We start from the raw sequence: 20045 nt of genomic DNA on the forward strand, positions 1-20045 counted from the left end.
TTGGGTGATCATGGCAGTGAGACTTTTTACAAGTGTAGCTTCTGATATTCCTAGGAGACATACTATTACAGGAAAGCCCCTGATTGTCTGGCTCTTACAGTCTCTCTGTGCCTCTTCCATAGTGTTCCCATGGGAGTGTTTTGTAGGTGCGTCCTTTGGGACTGGACTCCACAACTCTGTGTATTGATTGGCTGAGGTTTTTCTGTAGTGCATTTATATCTTTATCTCTCTGTAAATAAGTCAATGGTTCCTAAAGATTAAAGAAGAGAATACTCTTCATTTTCCTAAATCCGAGAGTAAAACTCTTTACATCAAGTAGTTAGGGCCAGAGAAATGGCCCAGTGGTCTTATAAACACAACAAATAATATGTAACATGTACATGATTTTAACAGGTTCATTCCGTGTCCCAGATGTTTTGCACCTGTTAATTTATTCACCCCTCACAAAGTTGGGGAACTGTGAGGAGTGGATATATTAGCAGACATAGGATAGATGCTGTTATTATCCCACCTTAAAGACAATAAACCTAGGGCATAAAGTGACTCTTAGAGGACACACAGCCAGTCGATGATACAGGAGGCATTTGAATCCAGGCAGTGTGACTTAGCCACTGGACTAAACTTCCTTCTCTCAAATGAGAGAGGAAATACATTCCAAGAATATTCTAAAGTAATTGAAGTTTCACTCTGGGAAATGGACTTTTGTAAAATCACAATAGATAGCATTCTGAAGAGATGAGGATAAGCAGGGTCTAACCTGAAGGGGTGAAGCTAGGGTGTACGTGCCTGAGCTGAAGAAATGAGGCAGGAAAACAAGCAAATAAAACTTCCCAGCCTTTGTTTTACAGGTTTCCCAACACCATAGACAGAGCGATGAGAAACAGCATACACTGCTACCTTATGGCATTGCACTTGACTCCCTAGCCCAGGTTCTAGTGTGTGATGACTTGGAGCATTTCTCTGAGTAGCATCTAGATTAAGCACGTTGGGAAACAACCAGTTGCTCTCAGAAAACCAGAAATTCCTGCTCTCAAGCCAGACAAAAAGAGCCATGCTGAGATGGGAAAGGGCCAGATCAAGGAAACTTGGAGTTTGGAGAGCAGCACTGATGCAAGCTGAAGCTTTTGCAACCGTTCTTTGTTCTTCGGGAAGTTCAGCTGTGGCTCCAGAGGGGAAGGGTCTCCGGGTGGCAGTTCTCCTCTGACTCCAGGGATCAGGTTACAGTCATTTCCCACCACCCCCACCCCAACCAGCTGAGGACCTTACCAAACCCAGACCCTTGTGCTTGCTAGGCAAATGCTCAACCACTGAGCTAAATCCCCAACACTTCAGGTTACACTCAAAAAGAAGGAGCTTGTGGACCATTTCCCCTTTGCTGTGGGAAATAGGCTGGAAAACCCAGCCTCATTTCCTACTGATAAGAAGGAAAGTTACCTATAAAAAGGATCGGTGTAACTAACCACACCCCCACGGAACCCATATGCAGAGAGTTTAACAGCATAGAAAGTCCTTTTGTCTGCTGTTACACAGCCTTCTGTTAGTATTTCAAGGTTATCTAAAGTGTCTTTCTCAACGTAAAAAATACTATTGCGAACATCTCACTACACAGCCTTCTGACCAAGTAATTAACGTAAAATACACTTTGCACTTTGAAATATTTTTCTCACACCAAACCATAAAAAAAAAAGTTCATGGCATAAATATCTGTTGCTAAGTTAAGTGGTATGTTATGATTCTGTCACTCATCATGTCAACAAACCCCTTCAGAGCATCCGAACACAGTGGAATCTGAGAAATGATTCTCAAATCTACAAGCTGAATCATAAGAATTAAAGAAAATAGACTGCTTAAAATAATCAATTCATTCTGTCCCTGTGCATTCTATAATTGAATATATATATAATTACCTGTATAATAAAGCCAACACTGAATTCCTTGTTCTTCCATTTAACACAGAACATTACAATTTCTTTTAGGCTTATGAATGTTAAAGGGCTCTGGCACATTAATATTATCAAATCTGGGGTCCTTTGGGAAATGCTGACAAATTTAGAGTCTCCTGTGTGGTGTCGGCCTCATCCAGCATGTGTCATTGAACAAGCCTCTGCCTGTGTCAGTGATTACTCCATGTCAGAACCTGATTCATCCCGTCTTTGCGGATAGAACAGGTTTCAGTTTCCCCTTAAGTCATCTTCACAAAAAAGTAATCCTCACTCTGGATTGAGAAAACATTGACTGATATAGTACAATGAGCATCATTAGGAAAAACCTGATCCAATGGAGGTTTGAAGTCATTCTCCTCTCGATGTTAATGTTGACTCTAGTATCACTCATAGACAGGATCTCAGGGTCTATTTGTTATAATGGTACTTTACACTATCAAGTCATCTCTCACCAGGGACCTCAAAGGGATTCTACAGTCATTTTGCCTTTTCCGGAGATATGAAGGCATAGCAATCTCAGGGGACTCAATAGAGTTTAAATAACACTCCTGGCCCATCCAACCTTGAGAAACTGAGGGAATGTCCCATCAAAGGGAGCCCCACCCTATGAGCAGAGGCACTATGACTAAACTACATCTTGACTTCTGTTCTGGGGCTGTTGGAAAAATGATTTCTTTCTTGGAGTTCTGTGCAGAACCCCGGTGAGTTTCTCGGAAAAGTCATTCCTTAGAAAAATGGGAAAATTTTTTCAGCACAAATTGTAAGATGACATTTCCCCACACTACAGAGACAGAGGTCCTGAGAGTGGGGACTGGGTACAATGACTCTCCAGTCTCTAAGTGAGTCTGCTCTTAGCAAGAACTCCATGATGCCCTTAAGTGATGGTGATCAGAAGTCCAGGTGTACACAGATAGTGTTAGTATATACTTTTGGGGGGCACATAATTATGATATTAGGCCTTGACATTCCCAAAAGTATTCTAGATTGGGTACAAATTTACAGATTAATGTAACTGCAGAGTTCCACATCTAAAGACTCATCTTTAAAAGAAAAGAACTAGCAAGCAACAGTGTATGGTGGTCAATGGCCAGCTGTGCTTACCCTGTCCAAAAATCCAGTAAAGAATGCAAAAAAATGGTACCCACTAAATAGTTTTCTGGAGTGGTTCAGTGCAGTGATACCTGAGGATACATTCATCTCTGTACCCTACAAGAAGCCTGGGAAATGTTCCAGAACTTAAAAGTCTCTATTCATTCATTTCTTCCCTTTTGATCATAATGAAAGAAAATTTTACAATGAATTGCTCCAAATAAATGTAGGACTATCAAAGTTTCATGCTCACCTTCTCAAGTTCTCAGCAGCATGAGGGCTCCCCAACAATTTCAGGGTGCTTCAAAGACCCCGGTGCTCCTCCTCCCTACTCACCCGGTTGAGTGAGCATCCTTGCATCTGCAGACAGCAGGCACTTAACCAGAGAGGGCCAACGCTCTCTGTTCAGATTCATCTCAGCTAAACACAATGAATATTCTAACTAAACAGCCTACAAGGCAATGAGGAGCCTCAGAAGACAGACTTCCCTGCCACTCTTCAGGCCAAATACTGCCAAATTAATCATTTAATCTTAATTTCTAATTTAGTTTTTATTATAATATTTTTATTCATTCTTGGAAAATTTTGTAGGTGCATACAATGTGTTTGCATCATTTCGCAATCTGCCCCCTGACTCCTCTTGGACCCACTTCCTACCTAGACCCCTCTCAACTTCATGTCCTCTCTTTTTCCCTAATATCCCAGTAAGTTCAATTAGTACTGCATGTGTTTGAATGGATATGGGGCCATCCACTGAAGCACAGTCCACCTACAAGGGCCACCTCCTTAAAGAAAACTGACTCTCCCTTCCCTGGCAGCCATAGACTGTGAAAAGTGCCTCGGCTAGGGTGAGACTCATGAGCCCCTTCCTCATCAGCATATTCTTATATAGGAAGTTTCCACTTCAAGGAGCACCCAGGACCAGGAATCTTCATTTTGTTCTGCCTGATACATCACTCATTTCAGTACCTCAAAATTCCTGTGTTTCTCAGAAAAATCAATCTGGACTACCTTTTCCTTTTCTAAACTTCTAATCAAAATCAATGAAAAGTATAAATAAACCTTGTGTTTTCTGATGAGGCTGTGTGTGTTAACATAAAGCTACCATTCCCCATGTTCATTTCAGCCATCCCACAATCCCTCTGTCAAATGCCAAGCATAGCATACTGTGTGTGCTCAGTATTTGGTGACTACAAATGCAAACACATTCCTGTAGATTTTCCCATGCCAGTCACAAGCAGAAACTGGCACTCCAGTCTGCAGCAGCTGTGGCCATACAACATATTATTCATGTCTTCATATGACGCAAGAAACAGGACCTCAGCAAACTCAAAGAAAAATGGATTGGGTCTATGAAATGACTCAAGCTTTTGGATTACAGACACAGGAACTGAAAAAGACTGTGTCAACCAGATTAATCCAAATAAAAACACACCGTGTCTCAGCATCACCATGCTCATCCCAAGTTTCACTTGACCAGTCACCAAAACCTACAAGTGTGCTAAACTGCTGTCAACACCTGAGGCTTAGGTGGACATTTTTACTGTCTGAAAGGTAGAAAACATTTGTTCTGTGTGATAGGGATGCAGTTCGGTTGTTAGAGTGCTTATCAGGCATGCACAAAGCCCTGCCTTCCATTCCCAGCAAAGGATAACTGTAATCCCAGCCTCCAAGAGGCAGAGGCAAAAGGATTTAGAGTTCAAGGTCACCCTTGGCTACACAGTGAGTATGAGACCAGCCTGGACTACATGAGACCCTGTCTCAGAAAGAAAATGCTTAACATGGCTACATCAAATATAATCATATCCCCAATTACTGGCACTTTGGACTTCAATTACAGTATTAATTTACTCTATTACCACTGTAGCTCTGGTTGTACAAAATGACAACGACGAACTACAGAATGGTGACATCACTGGGACCGGCTGTCTCGTTTCTCCTCTTGGCTGAATCCACATGTCAGTCAAAGATGCTTTTGCAGCTGTGTGACCATCCTCTTGCCTTCTTGTCTTTGCAGACTCTCCAGCAATAGAAACTTCTGTGGGAACTGCCAATAACAGAATTGTCAGAGCCATCTCTCCCTCTCCCCAGCATTATGTAAGAAAAGTAAAGATTGTGGGTTTTCCCCAAGTAGGATGTGAAACACGGGACATTTTGAATGTTTATTTATACACAAGTTATAGAAACACAGTCCATACTGTTAGCGTTGAAAAGAAAAACTTACATCACAGAACATAGAACTAGGAAAGAGAGAAGAGGCCCATGGGTGACAGGATAAGGACTCCGCCGTTGACTGGAGCTATTGTGCTTCTTTGTCCCAGTCACTCCTATAACAGAACAACCTGTGCCTTCACCAGTAGAGAAATGAATATTCTTAAATAGTTATTTAAATCCATCGTATGAAGACTTTGCATTTCTTTTTTTGAGCCACTCACAACTTGATGAGGATATTATAATTAAAATATCATCCTATAGCCATGGAGGTAAAAAGAAGGAGAATTGGTCAGCAAGGGGAGGGCAGTGATCTCAAGGAGATGAAGAAGGTTAAGGAGAGAACATACACACCATCATTAATGAATGTTCCTGGGGGTCCAAGGTTTACTCCTCTGGTCTAACTGGGATGTCACAAAGTGACCCAGAGGCTGCTGAGTTGGCTCAGAAGGTAAGAGTGCTTGCTGTGTAGGCATGAGAACCAGAGTTTGGCTCCCAACACCTAAGTAAAAAGCCTGGTGCACTCGAGAACCAGAGGCAAGTGGATCTCTGTGGGTTCAAGGCCAGCCTGGTCTACAGAGTGAGTTCCAGGACAGCAGAGCTATACACAGACAAACCATGTCTCAAAAAAAACAAAAACAAACAAACAAACAATCCTGGTGTGACTACATGTTCCTGTAACCACAGTGATGGTGGCAGGGACAGAAACAGGAGAATCTCGGGGACTTGAAGGACACCATCCTAGTAGTAGTTTCAGTGAGAAACCCTGCCTCAAAAGCACAAGGTGGCCGGGCGGTGGTGGCACACGCCTTTAATCCCAGCACTCGGAAGGCAGAGCCAGGCGGATCTCTGTGAGTTCGAGGCCAGCCTGGGCTACCAAGTGAGTCCCAGGAAAGGTGCAAAGCTACGCAGAGAAACCCTGTCTTGAAAAACCAAAAAAAAAAAAAAAAAAAAAAGCACAAGATGGAGAGTCAGACAGCAGGACACCCAACACCCTACTTTAGCCTCCATGTGCATATTCATGTACACCACACATGCATACAACATATACATACACCACACTCACACAATCAAAGTGACACAATCACAAATATCTTTCTTGGTGTTTTTATTATGGATCTCACAGAACTAATGAGCAAGGACACAATTAAGATGAGAAAAGAAATGGTCTTGGATCATTGGGGTTCACAAAATCCTCCATGAAATGTTCCCTCTACAGTTCAATCTTGGCCTATGATTCTGCCTGGCACAAGGCTATTGGTAGCATTTGATCAATCCCAAGTGCTGTGGTCTCTGTCCTTTAACGTTATTCTTGGATACAAAACAACATGAGATCCTTATAACCCTGAAAATAAGAGTGGCCTTCAATGGTTTCTGTTGGGTATTCATTCAGAACTTAATCAAAACACCAGGTCACTATTTTTAATGTTCTAGCAGCCATTTTGTACAGGGTACCAGCTGTAAGGACCTACACAAGTCAATGGCCAAGACAGGTATGGCAGCATGGTCTATGGTCATGGCGCTTGGGAGGCAGAGGCATGAGGATCACTAGGTAGAGGTCACTCTGAACTACACGAGGCCCTGCCCCCCAGAGAATATTTAATGATTCATGCCTTTTACTATCAGAAGTTCATGGGCTTTCTTACATAGTCTATAATGAAATTATGACAACAGAAAACCTAGAAGAAAGCAGCTTGAAATTCAAACTGTTTCCCCAGTATAAGTATGATTTTGTTCTCTGTGTAACTGGACATAGTAGCTATTTCAGCTGGATGCTTTGGTCTATTTCCTACCCAACCATCGTGGAAAGCAAACAAGTGTGTGCTTCAACACCTAGCTCTCTCAAACACTAGTCTAGACACACATATCGAAAGTATTTAGAGAACTTGTCTAATACTTTAGTGGTTGGTCCAACGAGGATCTCTGTGTTGGTGGTTTGTTTTGTTAATATCTTTTTAAATTTCTAAATGATTTTCATGGACAGTCATGACAGGAGAGCATGACTTTGACCCAAATTCCTAATCTTTCAGCAAATTTAACTGACAATAATTTGTTAAGCATCTCATGTGACCCTAAAATAACTCTGTTATTAAAAATCAGAAAATAAGCTAGGCGGTGGTGGCACACGCCTTTAATCCCAGCACTCGGGAGACAGAGCCAAGTGGATCTCTGTGAGTTCGAGGCCAGCCTGGGCTACCGAGTGAGTTCCAGGAAAAGCTCAAAGCTACACAGAGAAACCCTGTCTCAAAAAACAAAAAACAAAAAACAAAAAAATCAGAAAACAAGTAGAGAGGTTCTAGGTTTGTTCTGACTGTTGCATAATGGATGAAAATCCATCCTAGATGGTAGGAATGGCCTTCATGTTCATCTATAAATAAGATTTTGAGATGTATTTCAAAGTTTTTTTGAAGTAATGCTTGGTGGCACATACCTGTAATCCCATCCCAACACTTGGAAGGTGGATGTTTGAGGATCAGTTCAAAGTCATCCTCTGCCACATAGCAATTTTAAGGTCAGCATTGGCTATACTGAAACCGTCTCAATAGATAGATAGATAGATAGATAGATAGATAGATAGATAGATAGATAGATAGATAGATAGATAAACAAACATTTTCTTAATTCTATAGGTGCACCCTATGTGATTCTACAAATGAGATGTGAAAAAAAATATAGGGCCTGAAGAGATGGCTTTGCAGTTAAGAGCACTGGCTGATCTTCCAGAGAACCTGGGCTCAATTCCCAGCAACCATATGGCAGCTCACAAGTGTCTGTAACTCCAGTTCCAGGGGATCCAGCACCTTCACACAGACATGCAGGCAGGCAAAACACCAATGCACATAAAATAAATAAATAAATCTTTAACAAAAATTCAATACAAGCAAATATTTTTATAATTTTCATCAAAAACAAATAGGCTGTATAAAAGTATAAAATTGCTGAAAATTTTTCTAATGAATTAAAAAGCCACAAATAAAAGTGCTTAGTTTTTTCAATTAAATCAGCCTTTCCTCAAGTATGATTTAACTCCTGCTCTGGTCAGTGCTTTTACAGTTTCCTTGTCAATCCTCAGAGAGCATGGTGACATGTCCAGAAGGCAGTTTACAGAGTGCTGAGGTCTGGCAAAGCGTGGGGAACAGGGTGGGTGGAGTGAGCCTTTTTTCCTAGTGAGATGTCCCACCCGTCTGATGAGGACGCTGTGACTCATTGCAGTTGGCACATGTTCAATTGAAACACATCTTGCTTCTCTCCCATTGGTCTGTCACATACTATCCTGGGAAAAGATAAAATTCACCAGCTGTAGATGAAGATATCCCTTCTCAGGAGCCTCATTCTGGAAGCACATTATAAGCCCATAGACCAGTGCTTCTCAACCTGGGGGTCACAGTCCTTTGGCAGGATCAAACTTTCACAGGGGTTGCCTAAGATCATCTGCATATCAGATATTCACACTAAAATTTATATCAGTATCAAAATTAGAGTTATGAGGTAGCAAAAAAAATAATTTTATGGTTGGGAGTCACCACAATATGAAGAACTGTGTTAAAGGGTAGCAGCATTAGGAAGATGGAGAACCACTGGTCTAGACTCATACTGGTTAGACTGTCTTCACATGAGAAATCACTTATCAAACTTTTGAAATTGTCTTTGTTTTACTGTCTCGTGTCATCTGAATGATCTATAGAAACACTATACTCCCATTTCTATTCTATTTAATATCATTATACAGATATTGAACCCATAATGGGAAAAAAAGAGGCTAAGAGCCTTATTTAGGATAAATGGCTTCACATAAGTAAACTCTACAAATATTGTTAACATTGTGATACTTGAGTGAAAATCAATTACCTGCATGCAGATCCTTTGGGAACAATGAGATTATTTGCTGCAAATCCAACTTTTAACCTCAGCAATAAATTGACAATCACAACAGCAAGAAAAATGTTCTGACAGTGTCCTTCCCACCCATGGGTCCTGCTGTGCAGATCATGATTTCTTCTCCTGACTTCAGATCAACCTCAGGACACCACTCCCTCTATCCTTTAGGGTTTACTCTTAAAATGCAGCTGTCTTCCTGTCCTGAAGCATTCAGAAATCTTACAGCAACTTTGACTTGTATCAAGTAGATAAAACTTGATTTTCTTCCAAGGTTCCTGCTGACTTCTGAGCTTCTCTTAGCAATGCCTGGCTTCATTGTGAAGCTTGCCAAGGGGTGGCAGCTCCAGAGCTCCCATGTCACAGAAACAGGACACCTTTACCTAATACAAAGTACTCTTTGGGGATATTCAGATCCACCTTTCTGCATGGAACCAATAATCCATGCAGTAAAAATCCTGTCCCAGTAAAAAAACATGCATATTTATATTGAAAAAAAATCAAGTTGCAAAAAGAAATGCTTATAAAACCTTTCAAAATCAAACTTTTGCACTGTATAATAGCTAAAATGTCTGACATTTCATAAATTACAAGATTTGGGCGTGACGTGAATATTTATGTGGGGAATCCTGTTTGTGGTTCTAGCCTGCAGTTAATGCTCATTTTCTAGAGGGGAAAGCTGTGTTGAAGCTGCCCTAGTCACTTGGAAGTCTCCTCCAGGTGCCCTGCTGGCAATGGTTTCTGGGCACCCATCCATGTGAAATTCTCAGCCCTGCCACCCAACCCCACAGTTATTCCTTGTCAAGACTTGTCCCATTAGCCCTCTAAGTTCAGACCAAACCCAGGCGAAAGTCTTGATTGCGGCCTAGGATAATCAGGAAAAACTTGATCGGCATTTGCAACTTAGCTGAGTGGTGGTTTCATCATAGTTAAGTGTGGGATTTCACACGCACGCGTAGCTTCCTGGAGATTGCTATCCATACCCAAAACCTCCATGTTCATTATACTCCATGTGCTTCAATCTTGAGTCTGTCTGTCAGCTTCAGGAAGTCGAGTTGACAGCTCTGCTGACAGTATCTTTGACCCATGATTTAACAGAGAAACTTCGCTTTGTTGAAGCTAGTGAAGACACCTCCCAGTTTAAGGCTGGCCATGATGAAAATGCAAAACAGAAAGCAAGCAAAGCTCTGTTGAAACTATTACATTTGTGACTCTCATTGCTGAAGTGAGTGTGAGGAGTAAGCAGTAAGTAGCTCTCAAGGGAAGAGAGGCCCCTAGACAGACACACAGAGACATACAAGCATACATTTTAAACAAAAACTGGCAACGGAAATGTGAATTTTATATCATCTGTATTGCAGAGTTATTTTGTTCTGGGTCTTGTTTCAAGCTTTCAGAGTTCTCCAGTTGGTGAAGAGTCTGGTCATTAATTATCTTCCTGAGCTGCATATGAAAAAAAATTTAAAACTTAGCAAGGGTGGGGGGGGGCTTTACATCCTTGGGAGAGCAATACCTAGCTTCTGCCACTAAATGGCAAGATAGAAGGACCCGGTGATCCATACTGAGTCTATTTTTAAGTTGGTAGAGGTAGTGTGTGGGGTAGTGCATGTGTGTATTTATTTGCTTACTTTTAACTGAACAATAAAAACTACACACAGTTATCACCTCCAACATGACATTCCACATATCTATGTGTTATAGAATGGCCAAATCATGCTATCTAAAGTCAATGGCCTCACATCTTTATTATTTGGTGTAGAGTGAAGACTAGGCCTTCAACATTTAACAGTTTGGAACTAGTCCATTAGCTACTATTCTCAGTAGTGAATGTGGTGTAAAACAACTCCTTTGAAATTCTTCATCCCAATTGAGATTGTGTATCCTCTAACCAACGTTTGCCATGCCCAAGCGCAGCCTCTGGGGGACCAACACATTACTCAGTTTCTATGAAATTCTATTTCCTTTACACTATGAAAGAATGAGATCCTGCAGCATGCGTACCTCCTGCCCCTTACTGCACTCATTTTGTTTCATTTCATCTGAAAAGAGGAGTCAAAGGTGAAAGCTATGGAAAAAGATAATACAGTTTTCACACATCCAATCAACGTAGGTGTCCATCCAATGAAAATGCGCTTCTGAGGCTGGAGAGATGCTCAGTGGTTAAGAGCACTTGCTCTTAAGGAGGATCTGGGCTTGATTCCCAGCCCTCACATGGCAATCATCTGTAACTTCAGTTCCAAGGGATTTCACACCCTCTCCTGATTGTCGAGGACATCAGGCACATACTTGATACACATATATACACACAGGTAAACATTCATATACATGAAAATAGGCTAAGATATCTAAAAAAGATGTTTTTTAAGAAAATGCACTTCCAACTATTCTCTTTAGCCTTCAGTTAATGCTCCTTTCTCTAGAGGGAAAAGCAGAAACCAACTAAAGCTTCTGAACCAAGGGCCCAGATAGTTCAGAGTCCTACATCAAATAATTTACTAATGTGATTTCAGATGTGAATCCAAGTTATTTGTTTATTTAATAACATATATTTTAAAGGCAATCCTATTCAGCAATTAATAATGATGAAGATATGTGGTTATGATTTACGGCAAGTTGTCTATGGGATGAAACATGACCTGACTGCTTTCTGCTCCCACTGCTAGACCTTTGCTGCCATTATGGATGCTCTCTCTCTAGGACCATAAGACAAAAAATAAACCCTGTTCTTCCTTTATAAAAAAGAAAAGATTTATATTGACACACTGGTTCAAAGTGCATTTCCTATGGTTTAATGCTGAATTAAACAGTTTATACATATTATGACATGTGATCTTCAGAAGACCCATTTGGGTTCATAGTTCTAATTTCATATGAGGGACACTACATACAACAACCCTTAAACAGCTGTTCAGAGTTCAAGCCTAGATATTCTGCTCTTGGATGGACCCCTTCCTAATGTTGCTCGGGGCTGTCTGGTTGCACAGACTCCCTTCGTGTCTACAACAGCTGCTCCAACACGAGGCATGTCACTGTCCTTGCTTGTGAAATGAAAAATCAGCAGAAGAGAAATAAATATGCAAGTGCCTTCAACACCGTCCCTCAATACATGCATACTGTGACATATCTGATATGCCAATAGTCTCCAAGCTGTTTGAAATGAAACCAAACACTGGGCCTCAGGCATTGCATATACATTTCAGATATGCAAGCCAAACAAAGGGTTCATTTCATTTATACTTAAGAGCTAGCCATAGTCTTTCTTGCTTCAATGTAATTCTCTTTATTTCTTAGGTTTTTAAAAGAGAAGTCTGCAACGAAGCTGGTTACTTCTAGAATGCTACTCTCATAAGCTATGAACAGGAGCCATCTACTGCCACGTTTGATATTGCTCATAATTCATTAGTTGTCACAAACATTCGGAACTTGCAAAAATAATTATCATTCCAAAATCAGAAACGGAGAAGTAATTATATGCATGTTTTTAATGTTAGGACTAATTACAATTTGCTGGAAAGCTCTGCTCATAAATTCCATCTTCTTCCTGAGACATTGGCTTCACACACAACCAAGTACACTTGAGGGGATCCTCACTCACCCAGCAAGTATTTATGGAGAGTCTGCTCTGCTGCGTGGGAGACCTGTGTTGGCTCCTGGAGATTTGATGGCACCAGGAGAGCTACAATCCCTGCCCTCAGGAATGTAGAATAACATGGAATAACATGGTGAGCTGTCTTCTAAAAGTGGACACACAGGTAAACAAGCAGAGTGCTTGAGGACGACCTTGGCAGGGAACAAAGAGCACACATTGGGAGAATGCCCTAGGGACGTCAGAGCCCCACTTTGCTGAGTGAGGAAGGCAGGCTGGTAGAAATGACCTTCAAGGAATGGATGCGGATGAAGTGGCTGAGAAGATGGAGGCGGTTCCAAACCAGAACACAGCAGGAGGGAAGGTCTACAGGAGAGGGGTGATCATGCACGCATGGAAGAAACTAAGAAAAGCTCCATCTGCCTTGATAGGGACCTTGAGGTGGGGACACAGAACTCAACAAGAGCAGAGCTGCACAGAGCTCAGCCAGATGCTTACAAACTGAGCTAGGTCAGTGGGTCTCAGGTAGCAGGGTAACAGAGATGAGGAAAACATTTAGAGGCCACTGGTGCACCTTTCAGTGCATCTGGCCCATGTTGCTGTGCACAAAGTTCCCAGTCAAGAATTTCACAACTGAGTTAAGAAAAAAAATCGAAAACAGTGTTTTGAATAAGTTCACAGATTTATGTTGGACTTTGTGCACAGCTACCCTGGGCAGTTTGAAGGCAGCAGGCTGAGGATTGGACACTCTGGCGGTTCACAAAACTTCCAGGCGTCTTTCTGCACTGGGTCTCTTATTCTGATGACAGGCATACTGTGATGGCCACAGGGAGAAAGGAGCAGGACATTTGGTGACAGTTGTTTGCTTTTCACAACTCTCGCTGACTTCAGCAAGAGTTTTCCTCGCCTTCAGCAGTCCTCACCGCACACACCCCCCCAACTGCTGCTCATTTTTCCTGTCACATGGTTCTTTGCTCAGGACTGGAGAATATTTTGGGGAACTTCACAGACACATTGTCAAGAGCCATCTATAAATTGCTCTCAAGCAACTGTCGCTATCTCTGACTGGGCTTTGATTGTCTTTCATGCCGTTTGCCCTGTTTAAATTTTTTAAACTTTATGTAGTTTTGATACGTTCTCTACCCCATCAACATGTGAGTGTCTTGTATCAGTGAAGTCATATTTGAAAAAAGAAAATCACACCATTTTGTGGAGATGAAGTATGTGAACTTTTCATTCTGTTTCGTGAAATGATGTGTTAGACTGAGCACACACGGTCAGTCTGCAGTGTCCAGGCTGCACTGCGTGCCCACGCCTCACATAGACAGAACACCAGGTGACGTATATGAACACCAGCTCGGCTGCCTGTGACCTCAGAATCCTGGTAAGCAACGGCATCTCTGTATCCTCTTCACTTCCTCTATGACCTCATGGTCAGTCTGCAGTGTCCAGGCTGCACTGCGTGCCCACGCCTCACATAGACAGAACACCAGGTGACGTATATGAACACCAGCTCGGCTGCCCGTGACCTCAGAATCCTGGTAAGCAACGGCATCTCTGTATCCTCTTCACTTCCTCTATGACCTCATGGTGATGCTCCCACCTCAACAGCTTTGGAAGGAAGTGAGAGATAATGGTGGGAACAAACAAATAGCATAGCACTTCAAAAGTAATAGTAGCTGTGGATTATTATTATTATTATTATTATCATCATTATTATCTAGGATGATGGCTACCTTATGCACTGCATCTAGTTCCTGTGCCACCTCTTTGGTGGAGAGCCAGCTAAGCTCTGAAGAGGGTAAGCAATTTCCTAAAGCCCCACAGCCAAGAGACAGGGCTGGGATTTGAACCCATATCTTGTTCATACCAAGGCCATGCAGTCAGCAGCCCCATTGTTCCCTTCCTTCCTATTCTTACCTACCACACACAGCAAGCAATAGGCTCCCACAATATCCCTATCAAAAGACGTATTGTTTAAATCAGAAAAATCTAAACCCGTATTTACATATGCATGGCACATTCCATTTCATTAGCAGCGCATCTTGGTGATATAATTAATTCCAGAAACAATCGTGTCCTGCCCTGATGGTTTCGGTGATGTGTCATGCTGCTTGTACTTACTTAAGTGAAACAGATGTTACTGTGCACCACTTAGCAGTGCGGGGCTGTCCAGCTGCCTTCAGCAATGAGTAACTGCGTGACTAAACCCAGCACTGAAAGGAAGCAGGGCCCTTTTAATGGAGCAACTACGTAAAGGAAGACACATGCCATTTCCACCAACTGCAAATGATTTATTGGCTGAACTCCACCCAACCAGGCCCGGCAATTTCCCATTTATCCCTTCCCAGTCCTGCCCGGCCCATGTCCCCACCCTCTGGCCACCTGCCCTTCCCAGGATCCACCCTCTTTCTAATGTGGAAGGCCTTCAGCTCACAGCTCACATGTCACACCCAGTCTACTGTGCTGGCTTGCTCAGCAGCCGGTGCGCCCCTGCCCAGCGTCTTGAAGGAGTCCCTCCTTGACTGTCTTCCCCTGCTCCTCCACAGGAACGCCCACCCTGTTCTTCAACCTGTCAGCTTGCATTTCCTTCTACATTCCGCGTGTCCCTTCAGAATCACTTCCAATCGAGCACAACAAGTGAAATAAGCAGATATCCCAAAACCTCTCTCAAACATGGGTCCCCTGGTAGTAATCACCCCTGAATGGACTGCTAGACTCTCCATCAGGCCAGCTCCCTGGGGCACAAGAAAACACCCCACGTAAATAGTCCATTATGCCTATTCTATTGTGGGTCATTGTTAATCATTGATGGGTAATTAGAACAGTGGTCATAACAATTTTGATTTCCATTCATAGCCTGGAAGCCTGTGTCACAGGTGCCTCCCATGCATTAGCTCTCAGTCCTCATCACAACCCTCCTTGTGGGTATGTGTGCTAACCTCTATGTGTGAAAGTACTAAAGCATTGGCTTGCTATCATGTGGACTTGAGTGCCAAATACAGGTTTTGAATGCAATCTCTTTAAATGTAAAGCTTGCCAGTGCCTCTTGGTGCCACCAAACTCCTCCCAACTCCCACCACTGGTATATTCTGTACGCCACAGGCTAGATACTTTACAGCCATTGAAATTTATCCTTTGCCATCACGCTCTTCAAATGATTCCTTGCTAGAGTTCTGTAGGTAGATTCTAAACATACAAGCTGTTCTTTGTCTGTCTCTGGTTTTCCTCTCCTACTTCAAACACCATAGTTGAAGTTTTCAGTGTCTTCCTCTAATGCATCACAAGAACCTTCTCCTGGGTCTTACTGTTTCTCTCGTCAAGTTCAAATCCACCTTCACACCACTCTTCACATCACTTCATGTTTTCAACGTTATCTTTCCACTGGTGGCTGAGTCATGGAAACAAGCTACTCTAATATTAGAAAGGAAAATCCTTTTGGGGGGCAAGACATAGCTCAGCTGGTTAAGGCGCTTGCTGTCATGCCCGACAGCCTGTGATGGATTCCTGAGGTCAACATGGTGGAAAACCACAAGAGACTCTCAAGTTACCCTCTGACCTCCACAAGTACACTGTGGCACATGTGCACCCATGCACACTCACATAAGACAAATAAATAAATGTTATCTTAAAAACCTTTATAAAATGAGACCTGCTTTCTATGTTGTCATATTTACTTAGGTGGTAATACCTTAGGATAAAGTAAAGCTTGGAGAACAGCAGAGGTTTGGAGAACAGAACAGTCAACAATAAAGCATTTAGGATCAAACTGAAATGGTTAGGAGGACTGATTGCAGAAGCAGAGGCGCTGGGCTCCTTGCAAATGGAGAGAGCTATTGAGGGTGGAAAGCACTGCCGTAGCAGAAGGAAGGCTCAGAAGAACCCATGCTCCCAGGAGACACTGCGGGGGTAGGAATGGCATACCTAATGCCAACAGGTTGTGGTGCAGAAAGCAAGGGAATCTTTACCCGAGGATGCCCTGGGCTCTGGCTCTGAGTGAACTGGTGTCTACAATACAAGCATTAAAAAAAAAAAAAAAAAAGGAAGGGAGGGAGGGAGGGAGGAAGAAACAAAAAAACAAAGAGAAAGAAAAAAGGCAAGAGTTTCTTATTCTATTTGGATATACAACTCAAACCCAATTTATCAGCTCTAACTTTCTTTTGTTCATGTTTGGTTTTGCCTCTGTTTTGAGATAGAGTCTCACAATATGGTCCACACTGGCCTTGGACTTACAATCCTCTGCATCCTGAGTACTAGGATTACAGACATGTGCCACCATACCTTCCCTAGTTCATCTTTGATCTTGAAATGATGGGCTTTTGTTTCCCAAGATGATGTGATACACAGTGAAGTTGGCAAGCACTTTTATTTTTAATTTTAAGAATTCAATAATTGTCTCATATTTTTAAAAAGTATACATTTTAATTGTAAACATTAAATCCTAGATTGCTTATGAAAAGAGAATGGTGCCATGTTCCCAGCAATAGAAAATTCATCAACACCTTTAGACTCCCACTTGTACTTATTTCTATGACTCCCAATGTCTTAAAGTTCATTGCCAGCTCTGGCACCTCCAGCCCCTTACTGGCAACATTAACAATTATTAATTGGTAGGAGGTAGCATGCCAAGTCCTCATCTTGCCCCAACCTCCACACTTTAAATTGAAATTTTACACTTGTACTCCTGGTTGGTGAACTTAATCAGGCTTTTAAATGAACAGCAGAGGAAGTTCGTTTATGACCAAGGTAGCCTGAAATGAATGTATGCTAATGCTGGCTCTGAAAATTCGGTTGTTTTATCCATTCCATTCCAATTGTGTGTGTACATTATTCAAATAACTGAGGAAGTATGTCAAAGGACTTTCACAATAAAGCAGGTTATAATTATAAATTGCCTTCATTATTCCTTGGAAAGCCAGGTAATGTAAATGGAACAGCTAAGCCATATAATTATGAAAATTATCCCACAGAGGGACAGTCCCTGGGATTGTACTTAGTTAAGGAGAGTGTGTGTCCAGTACATAGTTAATGAGCTTTAGCATACCCACAAGCATTCTTGGAGAACAAACAACCTGATACTTCATAAGATGGTGAAGAAATGTGGACAGTAGTTATCTGTGAGGAAGAAAGAAAGGACTAATTTAAACAAACAAAACGTGTAGTTAAGAAATGAACAATTACCTTTTAGTGAAAGTTAGAACGTACATTGTTTGCAACCTGGCTAGGACCAGCAGAATGAGATGTCGTTCCAACTTGTAATTTGCTGTTGTCTGTAAGGAAGGGCTGTCTGAGAAAAGACTTTCTTGTGGTTTCCTGTGCTTGTACCCTGGATACATTCAAACATTCAAAAGAATAAGAATGTTGGAAGGCAAGTCCTCTAGAGATGACTAGAAAGTCTGTATTGCCTGCCATCGGTGCACGGGAATCTTGCCCAAATCATGTAGCCTCCCCATTCTTTGTCTTTAATGCACAAAGTCCGTATCCTGACTGACATCTTTCACTTAGCAACAGTGGTGAATGAGAAACAAAACTACTAGAGCCCAAAGCAATGTTAGCAACTTTGGAGACTTTCCTGGATCCTGGAACTTCATGCTAGGTCTTTGCTCCTGCTTGGGCAGGTGTTGGGGCCTGTGTGCGGCATTCTAAGCTCAGAATGGTGCTTCCAACATGGCATCTGTTGTGTTAAGGCCTGGTAGCCTCTTACATAAACAACCTTGAATTGTATTTATCACGGTTCTGGTAAATATCCCTAGCTGGAAATATTACATCAATCCCAAATTCTGAGTCAGCATTAAAGTTATATTTTTAAACCTTTTTTAAAAAAATGTATACATGGTAAGAATTCCTCTCTGGGATACTGAATTCTAAGCATTGTGAAAAATGCATCATCATACTATTCACCATAAAAATAATCACAGAGAACAATTGTTCTGGATCTCTAGATTTCTTCATACTGTCCTCCAATCCTTATCCCCATGAGTCACTGATTGGGTCTTCAGCTCTGTAATTTTCTTTTATAAAATGTGATGGTGGAGGGCTATGGTATATGTTCTGGGGGTAGCTTCTTTCACTTAGCAAATCTTTTGGAAACTTAAACATGTCACTTATATCTATCCATGCTGATATTTTTAAATTTGTATTTATTTTAAAATTACGCATATGTATATGTGTGTTAGTACATGCACCTGTGTGAGCAGGTACCTTCAGAATCCAGAAGAAGGTATTGGATCCCCTGGAGCTAGAGTTACGGGTAGTTAAGGCTGCCTAATGTGGGTGCTGGAAAGTGAACTGGGGTGCTATACAAGAACAGGAAGTGCTCTTAACCACTGAGCCATCTCTCCAAGCCTAATTCTATTCCTTCTTATTGACTATTAGTGTCTATTGTGCACCCAGTTTCTTTATCCACTCATCAAATCTTACAGCTACAAATAAAAATACTATGAATATTTGCATATCTTTTGTATAAATATAATTTTTATTTCTCTTGGATGATTACTCAGAGTGAGGCTTCCTGGATTGTGTCATAGGAAGCACTTCACTCTACAGGGGCAGTGAAACTGTTTTCCAAAATAATTGTGGTCACTTTGAATTCTCACCGATAATAAATGAGAAATCTGGCTTCAATGTGGTTAATGTCTCTTGACCTGTCTTCACACTGAGTAATTCTTCCTTCAGCTGTATCATGTCTTTTGATAAGCATCTGAGTATGCTCATTTTGCAACATTTTTTAGTTCTGTTTTCAGTGGACACTGCACCACAGCTTCCATCTCTCATGAAATAGCCGGTGTGCTCTTATTTGTTATTTATCTTTTCCTCTACAGACTTAAGTCTTTTCCTGACAATTCCATCACCATTACCATCTGAAGGTGTACCCATCACTGCTTGTTTTTGGTACTCTGTTCTTGCTCTTGCTGATTAACATAGTTTTTTTTGTTTTTGTTTTTGTTTTTGTTTTTGTTTTTGTTTTTGTTTTTGAAGTTAGATATCTGTGTAGGAATAGAGACTGAGGAAACTGTCTCTAGGTTTACATGAAGACATTCATTTCCATACACTAGATCTGTAGTTTTAATGGTTGGGACAAGTAGGAGAAAGGAGTTGAATTGCATTTCCAGTCTCTATGGTTACAGTGTACACGTCTGTAGAGATAACCTGTCTCACAGTGTGGGCTGATCTTGAGAAGATTTCCTCACTACTTTACCTTGAGGATGGGTTCGACCCTCTCTTGTGAGGATTCTGGATGAGCCTTAATTGCTTGCACACACTGTGACGACTCTCTTGAGGACTTAACCTCCTCGGTGCCCCTTTCTTAGCATGCATCTTCGTTTTCAAGGATTGAGTCA

At 41.7% G+C, this 20045-nt stretch overlaps 2 long non-coding RNA genes across 2 annotated transcripts in view; one reads left to right on the forward strand and one right to left on the reverse strand.

Moving 5' to 3' along the window:
- Positions 1-8166: 8166 nt before the first annotated feature.
- LOC143269473 (uncharacterized) lies at positions 8167-13031 on the reverse strand. The gene is made up of 3 exons (XR_013045894.1): positions 12715-13031; positions 10426-10562; positions 8167-8517 (listed from the first exon to the last, which is right to left on the reverse strand). It is a non-coding gene; the product is annotated as an uncharacterized LOC143269473 (long non-coding RNA).
- A 421-nt stretch (positions 13032-13452) lies between these two features.
- The window catches only part of LOC121824115 (uncharacterized), a 44272-nt gene continuing 37679 nt past the window's right edge, over positions 13453-20045 (forward strand). Inside the window, exon 1 of the long non-coding RNA XR_013045981.1 lies at positions 13453-14246. This is a non-coding gene — a long non-coding RNA (uncharacterized LOC121824115). The remainder of the gene's footprint in view (positions 14247-20045) is intronic.

Source organism: Peromyscus maniculatus, chromosome 19 (assembly GCF_049852395.1).
Source record: "Peromyscus maniculatus bairdii isolate BWxNUB_F1_BW_parent chromosome 19, HU_Pman_BW_mat_3.1, whole genome shotgun sequence".
Classification (NCBI taxonomy): Eukaryota; Metazoa; Chordata; class Mammalia; order Rodentia; family Cricetidae; genus Peromyscus; species Peromyscus maniculatus.